Here is a 13,905-nt window from a genome sequence, read left to right on the forward strand (position 1 = left end):
CCTGTGACCTGGTCACAGCAAGGACATGTGATGATATCCCTAACATCTCTGCATGAGTCCTGTACTCAACTTCTGACCATAGAGAGTTCTCCAGGTCATTGCCCAACAAACATTCTACTGGGAGATCAGCACTAACCACAACTTTCTTTAGGCCAGTTACCCCTCCCCAGGAAAAGTTAACAAGTGCCACACTATGTGTAGTAGTGACATTGCTGGCATTGGTCACCAGGTAATCATCGCCTGGCATGTATTGTCCAGGGTCCACAAAGTTAGGTGTCACCATAGTGACACTGGCACATGTGTCCCTGTAAGCTTGAGCCACTTTGTTGTTGATCAAAGGTGTCTGTCTGTATTTGCCCAGGTTACTGGGACTTATGTCAGGGGTCAAATGTATGTCCCCTTCACAAACCAGAACAGCCTGTGTAAGGGTTCTGACTAGGTCAGAATCTCTTTCAGTTCCCAAAGTGATACCCACTAAACCCTTGGCTTGAGGACCAGCACTGCTAACTGTACTAGTGGGTGCAGGTGCCTTGGGGGCTGCAGTGCTGGGGGCTCCACCCTTTTTACACTCACTTGTCCAGTGAGAGGTGTTCTTACAAGTTTTACACCAGGGTTTCTTCTGACCTTCTTTCTTCTTCTTCTTGGAAGTTTGGGACCCACCCTCTGTCTCAGTTTGGGGCCCTGTTGAAGACTTCTGGTCTTTAGCTTTCTGCTCCCCACCCTTCTGGTCTGTTTTCTTCTGGTCACCACCCTGGTTCTGGTTCTGGTTCTTTTGCTTAACTCTGGTTCTTACCCATTTATCTGCCCTCTTTCCCAATTCTTGGGGAGAGGTCAAATCTGAGTCAACCAAATGTTGATGCAACTGCTGGTTCTGACAATTATTTAAAATTTGTTCTCTCATCAGCAAATTATACAATCCTTCATAGTCTGTAACCTTGCTTCCCAGCAACCATCCCTCCAGAGCCTTAGTGGCACACTCAACAAATTCAGACCAGTCCCGAGTCTGTGTCTTCTGGGTATCTCTGAACATTAACCTGTACTGTTCAGTGGTTAAGCCTAACCCATCAATCAGAGCACTCTTCAGGACCAGGTAGTTTCTAGAATCCCCATCACTAACTGTGAGGAGTCTGTCTCGGCCTCTACCTTCAAAGGAGAGCCACAAGATTGCTGCCCACTGCTCCTGAGGGATCTGCTGTACTCTGCAGGCTCTCTCCATTGCAGTAATCCATTTATGGATATCATCCCCAGCTTTGTAGGGGGGCACAATCTTACTCAGGTTTCTATTATCAAAAGACCTGTCTTTATCCTTGTGGATATTGCTGCCACCAGTGGGTTCTATTACCCCACTCTCTCTAGGCTGTCTTGCTCTAGCAAGTTTCTCCTTGGCCAGGGCAACCTCTAACTCTTGCCTCTGGATCCTAAGCTCAGCCTCTCTCATCTTGGCCTCATGTTCCCTTCTCTGAGGGCTAGTCATCTCCTTCCTGGAGTGACCATGAGAGCCTCTAGAGACATGGGAGGTATTGGATTCACCTGAGTGACTCCTCCTCCTCCTATGTCCCTGGTTAAGTCCACCTGGGGGTCTGAATGGGTTGTTACCTGATTCATTCCCAAGTAAGCTTAAGTTAGCCTGGTTCAGTCTACTGACCAGCACCTGACTATCTCTGTCATCATCTGACTCACTGCTTTCCACCTCCTCCTCCTCTTCTTCTTCCTCTACATCTACCTGAGGAGCTCCAGTGGTGGAGGCTTCCTCATCTACCAGGATGATAGGGGCAGGGGTGTCTACAGTGTCATCCTCTGAAGGATGGCCTCCTTCAGCATTCCCTGTGGGGTTTGCCTTAGAGGGCTTTAGAGTCTCAGACTGGTCTAAGAGCTCTCTTAGGTGGTCTGTAGTAGGGGAAGGCCCTGTCTTCAGACCCCTTAAGACACAAAGCTGTCTTAATTCCTTAAAGGAAAAAATAGCAAATTTGGATGGTGCCCTTGGAGGGTCACTCTAAACAGGAGTAAGTCCACTGGACCCCTCTGCTCCAGACATTGCTCTAGTGTGGGTGGATGTGTTGCAATCTACCTACACTGGTGTTTACCTACTAAACCTATCTAGTAGTTGTAGCTAGGGTGTGCTTCTCCCTTTGCTCTACAACAACTAAGTTCAGTAGAACTTAAGTATACTAGTCTTGTTTTATATGTACCAAGCAGGTACCTGTATGATCTTTCAGATGATAATCTCAAAGATTGTAATGGTAAAACAACAGCAAGCTCAGATCCCAAACCGCTGCCACCAATGTGAGAAGTTGGCCTGGTATATAATGCTCACTAATTCTAGTGATCACTTTGTACCATGCCAAGCAACCCTTATGATGATGGTTGTAATTCAACCTTGTAGACCAGTTATCCTAGTGGTAACGTGGACAAAGCAGTCTTAGGCTAAACTCTGAAAGGCATGTGAAGCCAGCTGTTATACCATACACAACCCCCTTGAATACCAAATGAAAGGGACACCACACAGATATATATTGAAAATATATATTGATTTATTAACTATAAAATCCCCTGGACTCTTTATGAGCACAGAAGCACAAGCGTTAAATCACAAGACAGTTTAAAATACACAAAAGTTGCACAATATGGATGAGCCCTAGGGGCCACCTAAACCATATACTAAGAAAGTGGTATAAGAGATACCAATAGGAAAGTGAAGAGGCCTAGGGCCTTGGGAATCGCTGGAGCTATTCGAGACTGGCAATGACTAAGTCGGGAAAGGCCCACGGGACTCGGGTGCAGTGTTCAAAGTGCACGCACTTTTCAATACAAAGTCTATGGTGCGTAAAAAGCACAAAGTTAGAAAGTTAGGAACCTTCCGAGTGACCTACGGAGCTGAAACTTAAAACACAGGCCCTTGGGATGTGTACCAGTGCAGGAGCACCGGCGGAGCTGAGTTACCTCACCCACAGGAAGCGGGTGCACAGGGTCGAAGTAGTGTCCGGTTTCGTCACGCTGGTCGATGGTGCTTGGAGCTGAAGATGCTGCAGGCGGCTCGATGAGAAGAGTTCCGGTGGATCCAAGGGTGGATCTGTAGATGTGAAGACCTGAAAGCAGAGGGGACAATGTTCAAAGTCACTAGCCAGTGACTACCGTGGGACCAGATTGGAACCAGGCGATGTCGGGTGCAAACAGGCGTTGTCGGGTAGCTTCTTTCTGCAGCCACGTGGATACCCGGGGTCGAGGACGTCCAGGAGTCGGTCACGAGCTGTCCCACGCAGGCTTCTCGCTGTTGGCGGTGTCGGCACCTCGATCGGAGCAAACAGGCCTTGGCAAAGGCAAGCCAGGCAGAAGTTGAAAAATGCTTAACACTCGGACCAGCAAGGTCAGAGCGGGTGCTCCTTTTCACAGGAGCTTGGGTAGGTCTGGAGCAACCAGACCTGCTGTGTAAATCTTCGGGTTCGTCGCCAAGATGGCCGCTGACCACGTGGCTAGGGGCCGGGATGGCGCGTCGAGTGGCACAATGCAAAAGGGCCCCACGCAGATCGTGGAGATGCTGGAGGGCTGCTCTTCGGTGCAAGGGCTGCTCGGTGGTGGGGGTTCCCCAATCCCCAAAGCACAACGTCGAGGATGCCTCAGAAGCTGCGCAGTCAGCTTTTCGAGTGTCTTCCAAGAGGTCCGGTCCCACGTCACTCGGTGCCTCCACGGGTCCCTTCTTTGCAGGGACTGTGGATCGGGCTCTGAGAGGTCTGGGAGTCTGGTTTTTGTCGGGCTCTGGGCTCGGTCTCCGGCGGGAGGCGGCGGCAAAGCAGACGTCGGGTCGCTGGTTGGTACCTGTGTTCACAGGGTGGCCACTCCTAGGCCACAAGGGAGATTCTCTTCAGTCTTCTGTGCAGCAGAATGTCGAAGTCCAGTCTTCTTCTTTGTTTAAAGTTGATTTCAGGATGATCTGCTGTGCAATGGCACTGCTCCCGCTCTTATTCCCAATCTGAGGGGTGGATCACCTACTAGGCCCCTCCTCTGGGAGGAACCAGGAAGGGGGGCGGTTACACCCCCTTTCCTTTGTCCAGCTCCTCGCCAGGACTGGGGCTGGAAGGCCCCAGAACCGGTTTGGACTGGCCTATGCACGGGGACACCTTGTGTGCCCCGGGCATGTCTGATTCTATTCAGCCCTGTCCTACCCAATACACAAAATCCTGTCTGGGGTGGTGCTCGCACCTCCCAAGGCAGGAAACCCTTTGTCCAGGCCACCATCTGCCGAGTTTCGGTCAGCAGCAGGAGGCCAGACTTGTGTCTGTGGTGGCAGCGTCCATTTTGTGATGCTGAGGCTCTGTTTAACTTTAACCGGGGTTGAGGTTACACACATGTCGTATCCCTCTAGAAGGGTGGAATGCTATCCCCGTCGCCAGAATTGGCGAGGGGATAGTATTCCAATTCGTATGACACCTTACTCGACATGTTTTGATAAAGCCAAACCAAAGATAGCATTTAACCGCGAGGATTATAATGCACTTAAGAGTATATGGTATGGCAATATCCCGGAACAGCTTAGGGAGTGGTTCCCGACAGCTGCAGACAGGCTCAGCTCATGCCAGAGCACCATCTCACATATTTCCAAGCACTCTGCCTCCAGGATTGATGAGGCCTTCCATAGGAGTGGCTGATAGGAACATATGTGTCCAGTTTAGGGTTAGGCACAGACATACTGTACCTAAGTAAGAGGTGGTTACACCGACTTACCCCAGCTGAGTGATCAGCCAGTTGTGTCAAATATGGAGGCCAGGCCAGGGGTGGCATAATACATGCTGCAGCCCCTGGTAGGCCTTGGATACACCTATGCCCTGGGCACCTAGGGTGCACTTATACAGGGGCTCATAAGGTGAACCAGTTCCAATTCGTAATGCACCTAGAGTGCATTGGCAGTAATTTAGAGAGAGAACAGCAGGCTGTGGGTCTGATTAGCAGGCCCACAGCCACATTAAGTCAGAAACCAGTGAAGCAAAAAGCAAAAATTTGGGGTGACCATAGGATAGCAGACCCTACTCTCCTACAACTGGTACCTGCGTGGGTCTTATAGCCGGCTGGCGTTCCTTCACGGTTGGCATGAACTTTGACTTTGCTCTGGTGCATCATGGCCTAAAGTAACCTTTTAGTGCTTTTGCTGCATTTATTTTTTTAATTCAATATTTCAACCTCTATACATTGGATTTTTGTAGTTTTAGTCTTGCTTTGTTTATAATAAAATAACCTATATTCATACATCTGTGTGGATTCTTTTTGTGGTGTAATCATTGTGTTACTATGTGTGTGTTGCACAAATACTTTACACATTGCCTCTTTAGGTAAGTCTGACTGCTTTGTGCCAAGCTACCAGAGGATGAACACAGGTTATCTTTTAGTGTGTATCTAGTTTATCCTTTCTATGATTGTAGCTTCTGCTTGGACAAGGTGCATACCTTTGTCAGCCAGAAACCCAATGTTACTCAATGTACTTTGTAGGAGAAACATTAACCCTCTATGTCAGTGTGTCTCAAAATTTTTAGAACCACAACCCAATATTTAGAACAACAAACCTTCGCAACCCATTTACCTTTAATTGACATGAGGTGAGTTTTTTTTTAAATAACTAAAGCATTGTGTGTCAGTGCATTTGCATTTACAGACACCACATTTTCTATTGAAATGGCTACTAAATTTGCACAGACATAAAGCTTTACCAAGTAAAGTGTCTTGATTTGTTTGATCCTACTAATATCTCTGTTTGCATAACATTTCAGATTTACAAAAAATGTGCTTCATTTTTGCTTTCCTAACTGCTAAATCCATACAGTTAATTTACAGGTATTGTTGAGCGTTAAACAAAACAATGTTTGCGATTTCGCTTCTGTTCTGTTCTTCAAGTGATTACCTAACCTCCACCAGGAGGGAGGCTGTCTGAGTGGTTTGCAGTTGTGAAGTGTGACTAGTGATTAAGAATATCTCCTTTCCTGTATAGAGGGGCTTTAATAGGTCAGAATAGGGACATGAAATGAAAAGGCGGTGTGTAACCGGATTGGTGATTGGTTCACTGTACCTAGTGAGGGGTCAACATGTTTCGGCCTATGGATTGATCTTAAGTGTCAGGTGGCCTTCTTCAGGACCATGGTTAGGGAGGTGGTCTTCAGATTTCAGATCACCTCTATTACAGGGAGGGTGAATACATTCACTTACCCTTCTTTGTAAGTGAGCGCAATGGCTCACAGCTTACTTTGTCATAGGTGCAGTCTTTACCTATGACTTATGAAAGAGGCTTTAGTCATCCTAGGATGCAGGAGAAACTGTCTTTCCTTAATTAAGGACAGTCTCGTCAGGCGTTGCCGCAGTTTCTCCTGAATCTCAACACATGTCAACCCCTCACTAGGTGCAGTGGACCAATCAACTCCATTCTGAACCACAATATTTCCAGCTGGTCTTTCTCTCTCTTTTGGGTCATTTTGTGTGCTGGTCAAGCCCAAGCTTCCATCCACAATGTCAATCTGGTCAACCTGTTCTTATTCTTCTACCTCACTGTCTTCCCTAATCGCCTCTGGTCTATTCTTGAGCATCCGCAGTCTTTTTTGAGTGGCTGTAGTTTCTGTGCAACATTCTTCAGCAGGGCCTTGATCTTTGGAAGGGCTTGTGATCTCTGGCTCTGATGAAGCTGATTTACTCTTTGAGGTGGAGCCTCTTTGTCCAGCCCCAACCCCTACTCCTTCCGAGATTTGCTGCAGCAGATTAGTTTTGGCCTACATTGAATTTTCGCTGTCCAGGTGACTGTCAAGTCAAGTCAAGTCAAATATTTTATTGTATATGATTACTTAAAATCGTTACAATGTACATTTAAAAAAATATATATTAAACTTAGTCTTCCATTGAATACTACTTTTCAGTGTCATGGTTACCAAGATTTTAAAATCTGAATGACATTATAATGCACATAAAATGTTATCTAACAGTTTAAACCGATCTGTGCGGGTTCTATTAAAAGCTTTCAGAATTGTGCAAGTGTCTGAAAAAGTCCAGGATTACTTTCAGCTAGATCCTGTTCGAGATAAAATGTCCATTTTAAATTCCAAACTGGACCATTTTTCTATGTTGTTCCCGTCATCCTGTTGAGTATGTCTTTTATTTATTTTGCTTGCTGTTTGAGCTAGTAGGCCGGGTATGCGACGCCCCTGCCGTCCTTGATCATGCTTTATTCGTGGCCTCTAAATCGGCTTGCCTTAAAAGTTTCCTTACTTTTGCTAGGTATTTGACACCCCAGCAAGACAGAATAATTGAGGATCCTTCCAGCCAATGTATCACTGCTTGCCTGCAAGTGCGAATATTCAATTTGTTAAAAATTGTTTTTTAAAGCCCCCTCCTTATATCCTTAACTGCTGGGCAAGCACACAGCAGGTGTGTTAGCATTTCATTACAGAAGCCGCATAGTCTACAGTGTGCAGCTTGATGGTTGCTTTGCCAGGACGGTTGTAGATCTTTCGAATCATGCATGCCCAAGCGGTATTTTGTGAAACTCTTTTTTAGCTCGGTACTGAAATGGGTTAATAAGTATGCCTGAGGCTTTGTTGATATGTTAGAGTTAATCACGGTCCACCCATGTCTGCGTTTTGAGGTTGTTATTTTGTCTTCCAGGAAAGACTTCTTCTTTGATGTTTTATTTACCAATTTACCAAAAGCTACACACTCTAACTGGCTGTCCCATGTTGTTTGTATATCAAGTTCCGCGAATGATTTTCTCAGGTATGCTCCCCATGAATGTGGAATGTCTTGGTCCATCTGGATTTTGATTTCTTTCCAGCAAGTGTTGTTCAATGACCCTGGCTCAGATGCGCAGAATTTGTGGCATAGTTTCACGAAGCTGCTCATGCTCCGGAATTTCTGATTCTGAAGGCCGAACTCCAGCCGGACCTGAGCTGGAGAGGCAGTCTTGGGTAAATTAAAAACAGCTTTGTAGACCTTTGTCTGAAGATCGTTTAGCAGATCCGCCTCTTTGCCGCACCAAACTACTAGGGCGTATGACAATGTTGGTACTATTTGTGCTGCCATCACTTTTAGAAGATGTGCATAACTTGGACAGCCCAGTTTTCTATTCAGGAGTCTGTACGCAAAGATTAATGATTCTGCTTTTGCCTTTAAGTCCATTTTATGTTCTTTTTTGTATGTTGAGCCTCGCCCTAGTTTTAAACTGAGGTATTTGTAGGCCACTTGTTCTTCTATTGGAGTCCCTTTTATGTACCATTTAAACTTGTGTTTTTTTGGGTCAGCAAATGGATAGAGGGCAACTTACATGATCTTCCTTTTCTATTTATTGTGATTTTGATTGAATTTTGGCTACTATGTTCTTTATTATCTGTTATCTCTTTCGCCCTGTTGCCTGGTGTTATTTCCCTTCTTTCCGATTGATACCGTTTTTTTGCACCCTTTCTCTCCAAGCTGTTTGCCATCCATTCTCTGGTCTGGTCCCTCTCTTATCTTTGGTTGTAATCCTTGACAGAGCTTGCAGTGTATTTTCGGCCCCTTCTCTCTTTTCAGTATATAGGATTTGTTTTGGTTGTCTTGTTTTGTCCTCCTTTTCCCTGCTGTCAGCTTGTGTTCCATTTTCTGACCCTCTTTCCTCATTAGGTCTTGTTCTTGTTAGTTCCTGCCATCTTTTTCCGCCCCTTCTCCCTTTTCAGTGTATTGGGTCTGGTCTAATTGCTTTTTTAAACTTCCGGGGGTTGGTACGGGTACTGCAGTCGACCGATTGTAAAATGTTAAATGCAGTATTATCTTTGGAAGTCTCGGACAGAATTCTTGGTGCATTTTGCTTTGTGTTAAGTCTGTTACAATCCATTGTATGATATGGTTGGGCTGCACCCGTTATTGGATCTTCCGTTATACCTACTATCAATGCTTTATTTTCTTTCCTTTGTGTTTTTTGATTTGTAAAAATGGGAAAGTTTTTCTCTAATTTTGTAGTTGATCGAATATTGTGTTCTGCCCTACCCTTTCTAGCACGTTTTTGTTGTCTTTTTGTGAGTTTTGTAATTTTTTAGGTATCAGTAGAGCTCTGTGTAACTTCGATTTGCTGGTCCCTTATTTCAGATTCCTCTGTTTCCACTTGTTCTGTTTCTCGTTTGTCAGTAACTTGTATCCCCTTGGATGTGTACTTTCCTTTGAACTCGTCCTTTCCCTGGCCATCTCTTAGAGTTGCTCCTTTTTGTTTGAGATTTGTTGTTAATTGACTGCCCCTAGGATATCACTTAATATTTCAGGCAGTTTTGCAAGTAAGATGCTTCTAAATTTTTGCTCAGCGTACATACAACATAAGCGGCTCTTAAAATACTGCGTTGGTCTCTAAGGCAGGAAGCATCAACAAAAAGGGTATGGCCAAATTCAGGAACGGGCACATCCCGGTTGTCAGACTAACATAATCGTAGTTGAATTTGCCCTGTTCAACTTCCTCTGAAGTTGGCAACAGAGATGCAGGGTTTAGTGTGTTACACCTCTGAATGGAAACATTTTCCCTGGCCAAAATGATTCTCTCATAGAGTGTTAGGTGGCTTTTTGTCAACTGTTGAGTTATGATACGGGTCATGAGGACCTCAGTGGAGTGAGGTACCATTATAATTAGAGTTCCCGGTTTTATGGTATTTCTTTTTAACATTTGCGTCTGTATTTATCAATATTTATTTTTTGGCCATTTTTTTCTGTATTTATCCATATTTATTTTGTGTTTCGCGTATAAATGAAATTGAAAAACTGTACATTTCCTTATTTATTTAACTGATAATCACACACTCATACTTTGATGTATATCGTGTTTATCTATTTAAGCTGTCAAATACTACATACCAATACATCCACTGGTAAATTCTAGCATTATACCTTAAATGTATGAATACATATGCAGTTATTTAAATACGTTTCATACTGTTTTTGAATTTCCCATGCTGTCCATATGCTCAGCTGCAGGCCTATAATTCATCAAAGACAGCATGGAGAGTCACTTAAAAGAAGCACAATTTTCTTTATGTATCCACTTTTAAAAATAAAAGCAGACACAAAACACATTGTTTACTCTCTGTATTTATCTGTAACAATCCGTAAAAATGAAAAACAGGAGCCTTAATTATAGTTATAGTTGATCCCTTCAGTCCAGTGTATGCCAAGGCTCACTGCTGCAACCACTTTGAGACAACCGGGCAACGCTGCTGCCACTAGATCAAGATTAGCTGAGAAGTACCCGATGGGGCACTCCTCATGGGCTTGTGTTAGTACAGACAGAGCACACCCATCTTTTTTTGACAAAAGAGAACAAATTATTTTATAAAGTCTGGCATTCGAAGAGCAGGTATGCTGCACAGCAAATTTTGAGCTCCTGGAAGGCTTTCATGCTTTTGCCATCCTTTGGTACTGGGTCATATACATCATTGTGCGTCAGCATAATTTAAGGCTTCGTCAGAAGGTAAAAGTTCAGGGTCCATTGTCAGCAGTAGTCTTTCCTGCACATAAACATTCTCACTTCTCCTGAGTAGTTGAGAACTTCTTCTTAAGGACTGTATCTATGAATCAACTGGGATCTCACTTCACTCCCTTCTCTGTCAGATGTCTCAAGTACATGACTTCGCTCTGACAGTAAATTCTCGGGTGAGATCATTTATGCCCATTCTCAACCAGATTGTTGAGCAAAGCAATAGTGTCCTGTTTACAAGCTTCCTTAGTCATCGAGGCAATCAAAAGATCACTGATGTAGTGTATTAATGTCGATCACTATGTTAACTGCAGAGACTTTATGTTCTTATTATTATCTGATTGAAATCGAAAGGGCTTGCTCTATAGCCTTGTGGAGCATGACACCACACCAGGGTCTTCTCTTGGAACTGTAACGCAAGGAGAAACTGTCTCTATTTCTATTCATGTAACAAAACCGAGAAGGCTTGACAAACGTCAAGGACAGTGAACCACTCAGCTTCTGCTGGAATTTTGAACAGAATAATTGCAGGGTACGGTACCATAGGACAGCATGGAACGGCAATGGAGTTAATTATCTAAGGTCTTGGATGATCCTCCGCTTTTTGTTTGGTTTCTTTAGGGCCATGATTGGGGAGTTACATGGACTCCCGATAGCTTCCATCAAGATGCCTTGTTCTTTCATACTCTTGATGACAGGGATGATCCTTGCAATAGCTCCTGGGTCATTTTATATGGGCGGGTCTGTGGAAAAACAGCATTATGTTGAATAGTATTCTTTAGGGGTTAAGCACCTTTAATAAACACAATCTCTCTCCCTCTGGAATCCAAACCTCCGCCTTAACAGTCTTTCTCAAACCCACTGACAAGTCCTCTGTTGTTATGAGCGGATAAAACCTGAAAACAGGTTATCTGGCTTCAATTTAAATTCTGCATCACCTGCTTGTGTTTTGATTCCAACCTCATCCTGCGTGCAATAGATGACACATTTTTTAGGCCATTTCTTTAGCTGGAGTACCTTCGGGAGGAAACGTGTCTTCCTTATTTACGTCCCTCTCCTTCTTTGACAAGGGAGTCTCCATTTTGGCAAGGTCTCAGTCACTTCCTGTTTCAATTTCTCACTTATTCTACACCAACAAGCTCACAATCCATCTGACAATACCACTGTGTCCCTGTCAAAGGTCACCCTATCACAACACAGCTATGGCATCTGCTAGCCAATTACTGCATATCACCTTAATAACGCAATATTAAAATACCACCAGACTGCTTCAGAACCACTTTAATACTTTCTCACCATTTACCTGCTTTTACTACACAAACGTTTACATAGCAGTAAGAATGCTACCTGCTTACATACAATAATGAAACCTCAGCCTGCGAAAATCACTTTACTCAGAATGTCCACTCCCTGTGCACTAACGAACGAACTGCCACTGAGCTCGGTTAATACACTTGTGCAAGACAAATTATATCTCTATCTTGGTGTAACTGGTAGCACCTCACAGTACACCTCATCCAACAGGCAAGTTAAACAGTTGAGCGTTCTAACTTGAGGTACCTCTCTTTAACGCTATACCATATGTGTAACAACCCAGACATTCATTTGTTTTAAAATGCCCAAGAATATCATTAAAAATACAGTAATCACTGCTCAATCAATCAATCAATCAAGGTTTCAAGGTGCTGGGGGGGGGGGGGGGGTTGGGTGCTGCTGCTATTGGTCAAAAAGCCAGGTCATGAGTCGTCTCCTGAAAGTAAGCAGGTCTTTGGTTTGTCGTAGGTTGAGGAGAGGGTGTTCCAGGTCTTGGCGGCGTGGTGGTAGAAGGACATGCCTCCGGAAGTGGTTCTACGGATGCACGGGACCGTGGCCAGGGCGTTGTCAGTGGAGCGGAGTTTCCTGTTGGGTACATAGAAGGAGAGTCGACTGTTGAGATAGGCTGGGCCAGTTTTGTGGAGTGCCTTGTGTGCGTGGATCAGGAGCTTGAAGAAGATTCTTCTGTCGATGGGGAGCCAGTGCAGGTTCCTCAGGTGGGGGGTGATGTGGTTGCGACGTGAGACGTTGAGGATCAGGTGTGCAGAAGCGTTCTGGATTCTTTGCAGTCTGTTGATGAGCTTGGACGGGGCTCCGGCGTAGAGGGCGTTTCCGTAGTCGAGTCTGCTGCTGACTAGGGCATGGGTGACTGTTTTCCTCGTGTCTGTCGGGATCCATCTGTAGACCTTGCGAACCATACGGAGGGTGTTGAAGCAGGTAGAGGAGACTGTGTTGACTTGTTTGGTCATGGTGAGTTTCGAGTCGAGGATGACTCCCAGGTTGCGTGCGTGGTTGGTAGGAGCCAGGAGTGTCCCCAGTGATGCGGGCCACCAGGAGTCGTCCCATGCTGAGGGGTTGGGCTCGAGGGTGAGGATCTCCATCTTGTTTGAGTTCAACTTAAGTCGGCCTTCTTTCATCCAGTCGGCGACAGCCTTCATTCCCTGGTGGAGGTTGGAATTGGCGGTGCGGGGTCCTTGGTGAGGGTGAGGATCAGCTGTGTGTCGTAGGTGTAGGAGATTATGTTGAGGTTGTGCTGTCGGGCGATGCGTGCGAGTGGAGCCATGTAGACGTTGACCAGCGTCGGGCTGAGGGAGGATCCCTGTGAGACGCCACAGATGATCTCAGAGGCTCCCACAAATCTTGCAATCAAAGCCACATGATACTTACTCTCAAAATGTACCCACTGCATTCCACCACAATGCATCTACAACAACTCCTACATGTACTACTCCTCAAATACATGCAACCCTTATTGAACCTCATGCAATTTTTGTTTCTTCAGTCACCTTGCCTCTCCGGAACCAGGATCGGGTTGGGACTGTGTCAATTTAGATCTTGGGGAAAATCGTCTAGACCATGAAGGTGCAGTCCTCGGTTCTATAGCCAATTCGTTCATCCATTTTGGGTCACCTCCAATTGGAAGCATCACCTCTGCTACCAGATCTGTTGGTGCTTAAGCTTATCCTAAATCCAAGTCATCGGGTGCGCCAACTCCTAGGACTGGAAGCGGTGTAGTCCCGATACAAACTTTGGTGTTCTCCAACCGGAGCTGTTACTATTTCAATTTGTTTAGTTCAAAAGCAGATGCTGAAACATTCTTGTACGAATAACAGATAATGGCAGTCATTTCAAAGCTATATATCAAGAATAGGCAGATTTTGTAGAACATGCCGTAAGCAAATTTAGTAGCAAAGCATACATATTGTACGTACTGAGAACTCAGTACAGTTCTAAGTAAAATCTGGAGTTTCGGCTTCTAAGGTGGGAGAAAAGGGTCTCCTGAATACAGAAATCCATATGTCCTTTTATAGGACATTAGACAAAGACTTTCATACATTCTACACAAATACATGGTTCTCAGGATTGCATCAATAGGGAACAAGCATGAAGAAACATTTTACTAAAGTATACATTTGAAG

This window comes from Lissotriton vulgaris, chromosome 1_1 (genome assembly GCF_964263255.1).
Source record: "Lissotriton vulgaris chromosome 1_1, aLisVul1.2, whole genome shotgun sequence".
In the NCBI taxonomy this organism is placed as follows: domain Eukaryota; kingdom Metazoa; phylum Chordata; class Amphibia; order Caudata; family Salamandridae; genus Lissotriton; species Lissotriton vulgaris.